The sequence below is a fragment of the Populus alba genome, chromosome 13 (assembly GCF_005239225.2).
Source record: "Populus alba chromosome 13, ASM523922v2, whole genome shotgun sequence".
NCBI classification, from domain to species: Eukaryota; Viridiplantae; Streptophyta; class Magnoliopsida; order Malpighiales; family Salicaceae; genus Populus; species Populus alba.
The window spans coordinates 9,948,945-9,957,881 of record NC_133296.1 but is presented as its reverse complement, the minus strand read 5'-3'; the positions used below and the strand labels follow the sequence as shown (position 1 = coordinate 9,957,881).

General features: G+C 33.3%; 1 pseudogene; it reads right to left on the bottom strand.

Moving 5' to 3' along the window:
• Window positions 1-3,845: 3,845 nt before the first annotated feature.
• LOC118034465 (low affinity inorganic phosphate transporter 8-like) lies at window positions 3,846-5,470 on the bottom strand (annotated as a pseudogene).
• Window positions 5,471-8,937: the final 3,467 nt, after the last annotated feature.

Below are 8,937 nucleotides of genomic sequence, written 5' to 3'. Positions count from 1 at the left end.
ATAAGCCAAGTCAATATGAGTTAATTATTGGGCACTATTTATGGGTCAGGAGACCAAGATAACATAATAAAAAACAAACTGAAACAAATCAAGAAGCCACTGAAATAAATCATGAAGCCTAATTCTCAATCAAACATAATATTAATTGATGAAATTGAAAAAAAAAAATCAATTAAAAAAAAAAGGTAGAAAAAATTGAGTCAATGGCTTAACCCGTCAAAAACCTGCCACGCTGAGTTATGATACGAGGATAACCTAATAAAAAACAATTCCAATGTTGAAGAACCCATGACTCGGGTCATGAGACCAATATAATCTCCTAGAAAGAAATATAATAAAAAAAACAAACATGATTTAACCAAGGTTAAAATTGCCAAACTTGTGATCTGATCGTGAGACCAAGATATTCTCATAAAAAAGCATATCAAAATGGATTATGAAGCTCAATTCTCCAATCGAGTCCAATGTTGAATAATAAAACCTATTACGATACATATATTGTTAATGATGATGTACAAGGATCATGCATATGGTAATAGTTTGATAACTTCTATCAAGCAAGAACTTGCAGCTGTATAACATATTGATGTTATAAGAGGAGTTAAAAGGGTATGGAAATATACTACTGTTATAGGAGTAGTTAAAAGAGTATGAAACAAATTTTGCTATAGGAGGAGTTAAAAAAGATTTATCTCAGACATCATAAGCTTAATTTTTTTGTGATTTTTTTACTTTTGAATATTTTTATTTGTTATCAAATATCATTTCAAATTGCAATCACCTAATTACAAAACTGTGAGGTTTAATATCAAATAGGATTTAAGCTAATAGGATTTAGAGATTGTAGGAGTTTTAATATTAGCTAAAGGAAAAATCCTAGTTAATATAGGAATCCTTGATAAAAAAAAAGATTTATAATAGATTAGTTTATTAGAATCGTTTATTTAATTAGAATTTAGATCTACTTATTAGATTAGGATTTCTTGAATAGTTTAATTCATTGATTATCTGAACTTGAGGCCTATAAATAGACTTGTAATCTTAAGCATTATACACAAGTATAAAGAGATATAAAGAAGAGCTATAAAGATGTATCTTTTGAGAAAACTCTTAATAAAAATATCATTCCTCTCATTCTTCTTCTTCTTCTTGTTCTTTAGCTTTGTTCTTATAAATTAGCTACCACATCTTTTCCAACAAAGGTATCAAAGCTTAGGTTTGATTATTTTAGATGGTCAATTCAAACTTTCCACTTCAATGTCCTAGGTTTGAATAAAGCACAAAAGAAGGATCAACTAGCACTAAAACAACCATCCACCAATGTCTAGATGAACCATTTTTTGAGATAGTGTCAATTGCAACAACCGTAAGCAAGTATGGAATTTCTGCAAGAATCAAACCCAGGAGTTGACAGTGTGAGAAAGGGATGTCTAAAAAACTATATGGTGACTTTAAAAAGTTACATATGCTTGAATTAGAGAATATTTCAGAATACTTTGCAAGAGTATTGGCCATATACAATCAAATAAAGAGATATAGGGAGAAGATGGAAGAGACACGTGTGGTAAAAAAGATCTTACATTCGCTGCAAAAAAAGTTCCATTATGTGGTCGTCGCGATAGAGTTGTAAAATATGAATTTTCTTTCAATACAAGATGTCATGAGAAAATTGCAAGCCTATGAAGAAAGAGTTAATGAGATTCAAGAGCACGTGGGTGCACAAGCACTTTTTTTCAAAGTAAGATGATTTTTTATGTTCCAAAGAAAGAAAGAGGAAGATTTGGAAGAGAAGGTCAAGACATCCTTAATAGATCAAACAATCAATTGAATGAAGGGAACCAATTGACCAACCAGTTCAACTAGTAGCAATCCAAAAATCCAGATTTAACAGCAGGTTTGACAAATCAAAAGTTAAATGTTATAATTATCAAAGTCATTATGCTAGGGATTGCTAAAGTCCAACTAAGAGGGTTGAGGAGAATGTAAATCTTGTGATAGAAGAAAAGAAGGAAGCCACTCTAATACTAGTGCATAATGAGAGAATGCAAGACAAAGAGAATATATAGTACCTAAACAATGAAGCCAATAATCACATATATGGAGACAAAGACAAGTTCATAGAGCTTGATGAAGTTTTAGATTATATATGTTATCTACTTCTCAAATAGATATCCTACTAAAAGCTTGAATGGCATGACTTCACAAGAAGCATGAAGTTGAAGAAAACCAAGTGTCTCTCACTTGAAAGTTTTTTGAAGCATTGGTTATGCACATGTAGATGATCAAGTAAGGACCAAGTTAGATGACAAAAGCAAAAAGATGATCTTTATAGGCTATGACAAAAAGTCCAAGGGATACAAGTCTTACAACCCTGATGAAGGAAATATGGTGATTAGTAAAGATGTTGAGTTCAATGAAGAAAAAGCATGGGATTGGAAGGAAAATGATTGTAAAAAATATGACTTCTTATTGATTCTTGATAAAGAAGAAGAAAGATATATAGATCATCAAGAACTTATAGTCACGCCTCCACAAACACAAGCACCAATAAGCTCAACTTCTTCTTCTTCTAATAAAAGCTCAAGTAGTGGCATTCCACCAAGTCCATCAAGAAAGATAAAGAGCCTTGATACCTCTAATCCTATTGATGATATAACACTATATTGTCATCTTGCTATATGTAATACTATAGTGCTTGAAGAAGCAATAAATGATGCAAAATGAAAAATTGCTATGGATAAGGAGATTGCATCAATTGAGAAGAATGACACATGGAGATTGGTTCCTAAACCAAATGAAAAGAAGTTAATAGGTGTCAAGTGGATCTATAAAGAAAAAAAGAATACCAAAGAAGAGGTTGAGAGATACAAGATACGGTTAGTGGCAAAAAGCTACAGTCAGAAGTAATGAATTAATTACAATGAAGTTTTTACTTTAATTGATAATACTAAAGCTAAGCTACAAGAAATTGAAGATATACAAGCTCAAAAGTTAATCTCATTTGGAAAAGTCAAGAATTCAATTGAAGGTTTGGAAACACAAACGAGATTTGGAAAAATAAAATTAATGTTGAGCACAATGGTGAAATTGCCTTCGTTATTATTATTATTATTTTTTGTAATGATGGAATAAGAATAACATCAATATTGTTAAGTCAGAACATCTTAAAGAGAAAAAAGAAGATGAAAGAATAATGACAATTGATATTAAGAGGGGGTGTTTGAGGTTCAATATCAACTAGGATTTAGGCCACTAAGATTTAAAGTTTGTAAGAGTTTTAATATTAGCTAAAGGAGGAATCATAGTTAATGTAGGAATCATTGATAAAGAAGGATTTATAATAGACTAGTTTATTAGAATTTTTATTTAATTAGATACTAGATTTCTTATTAGATTAATTATTATTTTTTAAAATAGTTTAATTTATTAATTACCTAGGACCCGAAGCCTATAAATAGACTTTATAATCTTAAGCATCACACACACATGTATATATAAAAGTTATAAAGATGTATCTTTTAAGAAAACTCAATAAAAATGTTATTTCTCTCATTTTTCTATCTATTCTTTAGCTTTATTTTTATAAATTAGTTACCCGATCTTATTCTTCTTTTCCAAACACAAACTTTATTCCACAATACAGTAACGCATTTTAATATCCAAAAGTATTGGAATGCCACACACACGCAGTTACATTCTAATTACACTCATTAAACCAAGGATGCAACGTGCAAATTCTTTCCCTTCCTCTATTTTGTCTTTGAGTAGAAGGAGCTTGTTTTATTGGAGATTCATGAATAGTGATTGCATGCGTTCCAGGAGAAAAAGGAATTTTTACCTAAGAGCTAAACCATTTCACTTTCTGGATCCTCATCAGTCCGATAGTTTCCTACCGTTTACTTCTGCATTTCTGCCTTTCTCCTGGTCTTCTCCGGAGAGTTCCTCGAGCGACTTGCCTTTTGTTTCTTGTACCAAGAAAGTGAAGAAAAAGCCCATCAAGGTTACCACAGAAAGACCAATAATTGCCTTCTTGATTCCATCTGAGTCTCCATCCCGAGTATAGTACTGTACAACAAATGCACCAATTATAGCTCCTGTTTTTCCCGATGCTGCCGAGATACCATGACATGTTGATCGGAACTTTGCTGGAAACAGTTCGGCTGGAACTATGAAGGTTGTGCTGTTGGGTCCGAAGTTGGCAAAGAAGAAGGTAAGCCCATAGATAACTGTAAACATTATGGGGTGACCACCGCAGAAATCCTTTTCCGAATATGGGCCAAATAACTTTTTCTCCCCTCGAAGATACCCATACTTGAATGCAAGAATTGCCATCAAAATGGACATCAGGAGGAAGCCACCAAGCTGAATAATGAACCTTTCCGGTCTTATCAACGAGGAACACAGTAAACCAGTAACCAGGAACAATTGCAACGTACGAGCGCGATTAAGGACAATGCTTTGGACAGATGGTACATCTCCTCTATTGCATTCATTGACGAGGCCTTATTTATCGATCCAGCAGATGGATAGACATCTTTCTGAGTTAAATTGAGACTATAGAAGGCAATATCCAATAGGAACCAGGTGCTGGCTGTCCCGAGAAGTTGAGCGCCATGATTTCTAAGAAATTCCTGAGAAAATAGCCCATATGAAGATTTGGGATTAACAGGAGCCTTGGAAGTTGCTTCATCAATAGTAATATCCTTTTCAAGAACTTTGGCCATATCTTTAGCAGCCTTCTTGTGGTTTCCCTCAACTAAGGCAGTGTACCTAGCTGTTTCTGGCATTTTCATACGCCAATAATAGGTTAAAGCTGCTGGGATTGCACCAAACATGAGCACGATCCGCCAAGCAAAATCTGTTTCAGGCTGAGTTGATATCACATTGGCTTTACTAAATGGAGGAGCTGGGAAAGCACTCAAGAATGACATGGAGACGATTGTGGATACAGCTCCTGCAAACATTATTCCTACTCCTTGCATTGCAAAGACAGCTGCAATGAATGCTCCACGAGTTTTTTGATTCGCATATTCAGACATAATCACAGCTGAGAGTCTCCTCCAATGCCAAAACCACGCCAGAAGCGGAAGAAGCAGAGACTACCAACCACACTCGTCGCTGTGGATCCAAAGGAAAGGCCAGAAGCAAGGCACACCCCACCATGGTAACTAGAGTGATGCCGTAAACTTTCTTCCTACCAAGTTTATCCCCAAGCCACCCGAAGAAGAGTTGCCCTGCAAGAGTTCCACATAAAGCCACCCCAGTTATCGCATTGTTGATGTTTGTCGGAAGTTTAACTGGGTCAATGTAGTATAGGCGGCCGCTAAGCGTAGTCACAGCAGTGATACAAAACATGATCATAAGCGTCAGTGAAACATCCCTTACCAGCTATGAAAATGGCCTTAAAATGGTAGAGTTGGGTCTTAGCGTTGTCAAGAGCTGAAAAGACAGCACGTGTTCCGTCAGACATGCTTGGAGTGATATTTTCTCACAATCTGATTTGAGAAATGGAGATGTATCGATGATGCAAAGGAAGTCAATGCATAATGTAAGGCAGGAACTTGAGCGTAACACAATGGCAGTCTTTGTCCTATATATATGCACAAGAAAGTGGCTAACGTTTTTTCTTAAAAAACCCGTCATTACCAAGACATGAGTAAATCGACCTCACGATAGAGAGAGAGGGAGAAAAACTCGCCATGCCTTGGCTATTATTGTCTTAAGATTCTTTATTCCAAGTGCAATATTTTCCTGTCAGTAAATGTCCTGAGCTTCAGGGATCACTACTAATTAAAGGATGTTAATGTGCATATAATGAGTTTTGTCCAGAAACAAAATTCTTTTTTTTTTTCCAGCTGTTTTAGGATTGCTCGCTTGGTTGATATTTGTCTATTTTGTGTCTGTGGTTTCTCCCAAGTTTCACTGGATATTTTAGAGGGATATGGTAGCATATGCTGAATACCATAGGGGACAACTTTTACAATGAGATGGATGAACCAAGGAGTAATGGGAGATGGGCCTTCTTTCTCATAAACTTCTGTGAATTTCACTTTCGGCTCTTAGGTACATAATGTAGCTCTCTTCGAATCTCTATGAAGTGTGCTTGTCAGTGTTATGGGGTGGTACTTCAGAAATAACTTAAGATCATCTCTAGGTAAAAATCTTCTGCAAATTCCATAGTTTCATTTTTTTTTTTTTCAACAAGATCAGTTGCAATCACACAATTATGATTCGCGCTAGTATCCACTAGATGCAACTTGAAAGGGCACGTCAGGATATCTGGTGCCTTCACACAGAATGAGTTTCCATTACAATTCTTACGATTATGAGGTATCACTACTAAAAAATGAGCCTATTAACAACTAACCATTCCATTGCAGATAATATTAAAATTCATTGCTGATAAAATTCAGCAATGAAATTAGCAACAAATAATTTCAGATACAAATAATAGATATTATTTTTTTAGCAATGGATTATCAGTTGCTAATTTTTTAACCATGGATTCTCAGTTGCTGAAATTCGGTTGTTGAATATGTAAATCAGCAACGGATATTTCATTGCTGATCAGCAACGGAATATCCGTTGCTAATTTAACATGAATTTTTTAAATTATTTTTTTCATTTATTGAATTTTTTTAATTATTTGTGGCTATTTCAAAAATTATAGATAAATATACAAAGAACATAAATTAATACTAGAAATTATTTTATCAAAAATAATAAGTCAAATAAAATAAATTTCACAATAAATTTTAAATCTCGTCAAACTTACATTAAAATAGATAAGTCACAATTTAATAAATATGTTTTATCATAAAGGTGGTGGTGGGGGTGGTGGTGGAAACGAACCAAAGCAATGCTGACCATCATGAGGTGGGACCGGTATACGGTGGTCAAGGCCTCGGTCGATATACTGGATTAGACAAGGGATACATCTGTGGAGCCATATGTGACGGCATAGATGAAGCCATAGGTGTTGACATACCTTGGTCCATATTTGATGCCCAAGCTTGGTATCCTATATTACTAAGAAAGTTTTTGATTGAAGTCATCTCCTGTTATAGTGATAAAATATGACCATCTCTTTCCTTTATTTGTTCTTTCAATGCCTGAATTGATGAGTTAGGAGGTGTTGACTCCATCATATATGATTGTGATGAGGCACTCGTACTAACTATGGATTTCGGTATACCAGGTGCACCATATATTCTACCCTTTGTAACTCCTTCTATAGCCGCACACCAAGCTGCTCCATCAAATGAAGGATGATTTTCCCGATCAGTTCCATATCTTGAAATCATCTCTTTTTTGTAATTCTCCTACAATAAAATTAAATATAATAATAAATTCATTTTAATTTTAAATAATAATTAAATTACATAAAAAAAAATACTTATAACAACTTGTTTAGATTTGTTATCTATGAAGGTTTCAGGCTTCTTGGCACTCTGATGCAACACTAAAAACACATCATCCCATAGAGATTCTTTTCCACCTGCTTTTTCTTGCTATCAACAAATAAAAAATATAAGACAATATAAATATGAAAATTTGAAGTCCAACATAACAAATATAAACAATCCTCACCATGCTAGCTCGATATGATGCAAATGACACCGTACCTCCAGAATGAGTGCTTAATTTACCATCTGTTTCAGTTAGCTGATTATTTCTTGCAGATTTTGATCTCCTTTGAAATTCAGGGGTTGACCAAATTTCTTTAATCATTTGATTCCAATCATCATTGTTTATCCAAACCGGACCTTTATTAATGAAATCCATAATATTTGTGGTATTTCTGTCCAACATAGCTCTCTTACGAGCTCGTGTCAACTGCTGGTTCAAAGCAATTCTTGTCTTATCCTCCCAAATCTTTCGAACAATTGGTTTATCATCCTCAGAAAATATATATTTTTTCTATTAAAAAAAAAACAAAAACAAAGCTCAACATAGTTGTTAACTAGCCTATATAATTACAATCACACAATCAGTAGTAAAAAAGATAACATATTTTTTTGGTATATACCTTACCATTTCTTAATATATTCCTAAAAATATAATTAATTTACATGTTCTAACCTAATTAATGTCGTTAGAGATGCAAAAACAGTTATATATTAATTTATACTTTCAATCAATGAAATGGTCAAAAACTTAATGCCTTCACTAGAAATTCTTTTAATTGTATCTAAGAGGTTCGTACTTCATTTTGGTCTTCACTTCCATAAAAGACTATTTTTACTATATTAATATTCCTTGCATCTATATGGTGTGCATAGAAAAAAAGAATGTAACACCCTTAAATATAATGTCATGAAATCTCAAATATTTCATTACTAATGTCAAGTATTGAATAATATATCTAAGATTATGGATTTAAAAAACAAATTCAGCAGAGTTTCCTCTATTTTTGTTGGTACCAAGTTATCGACAATACTTCTATTATATGTCATTACAACTTCCATCTTGATCCAATCATCCTGAATCACATCTCATTCATTAAACAATCTCTGAACACTAAATTATACTTATCAATTAATTCAAGTCTCACAATATCAATTAATAAGTCAACATAAAAGTATTACTAAAACAATTTGAAAGATAATCAATTTCATCACTATAAGTTCATCAATTTAAAAATATATAATGTCATACCTTAAACTCCTTAAAGAGTTCATCCTTATAAGTTGAATCAACTTTTTCCCAATTGTGCCATGGTCCTTTAAAATTTGACCTCAAAATAAGTCCGATCTCACGCCCACACGATGAGTTATTAAAGCTTTAAAAAAATTACAAAGATTCATTAAAATAATAAAGCTTAAAAAATAATTATAAAACTCAATAACCTTATAAATTTCAACTTACTCTGTTGTTCCATATAAATAAAGCTCTTTTTTTTTGTAATTGGATCCTTATGTGTGTCAAAACCCTGCT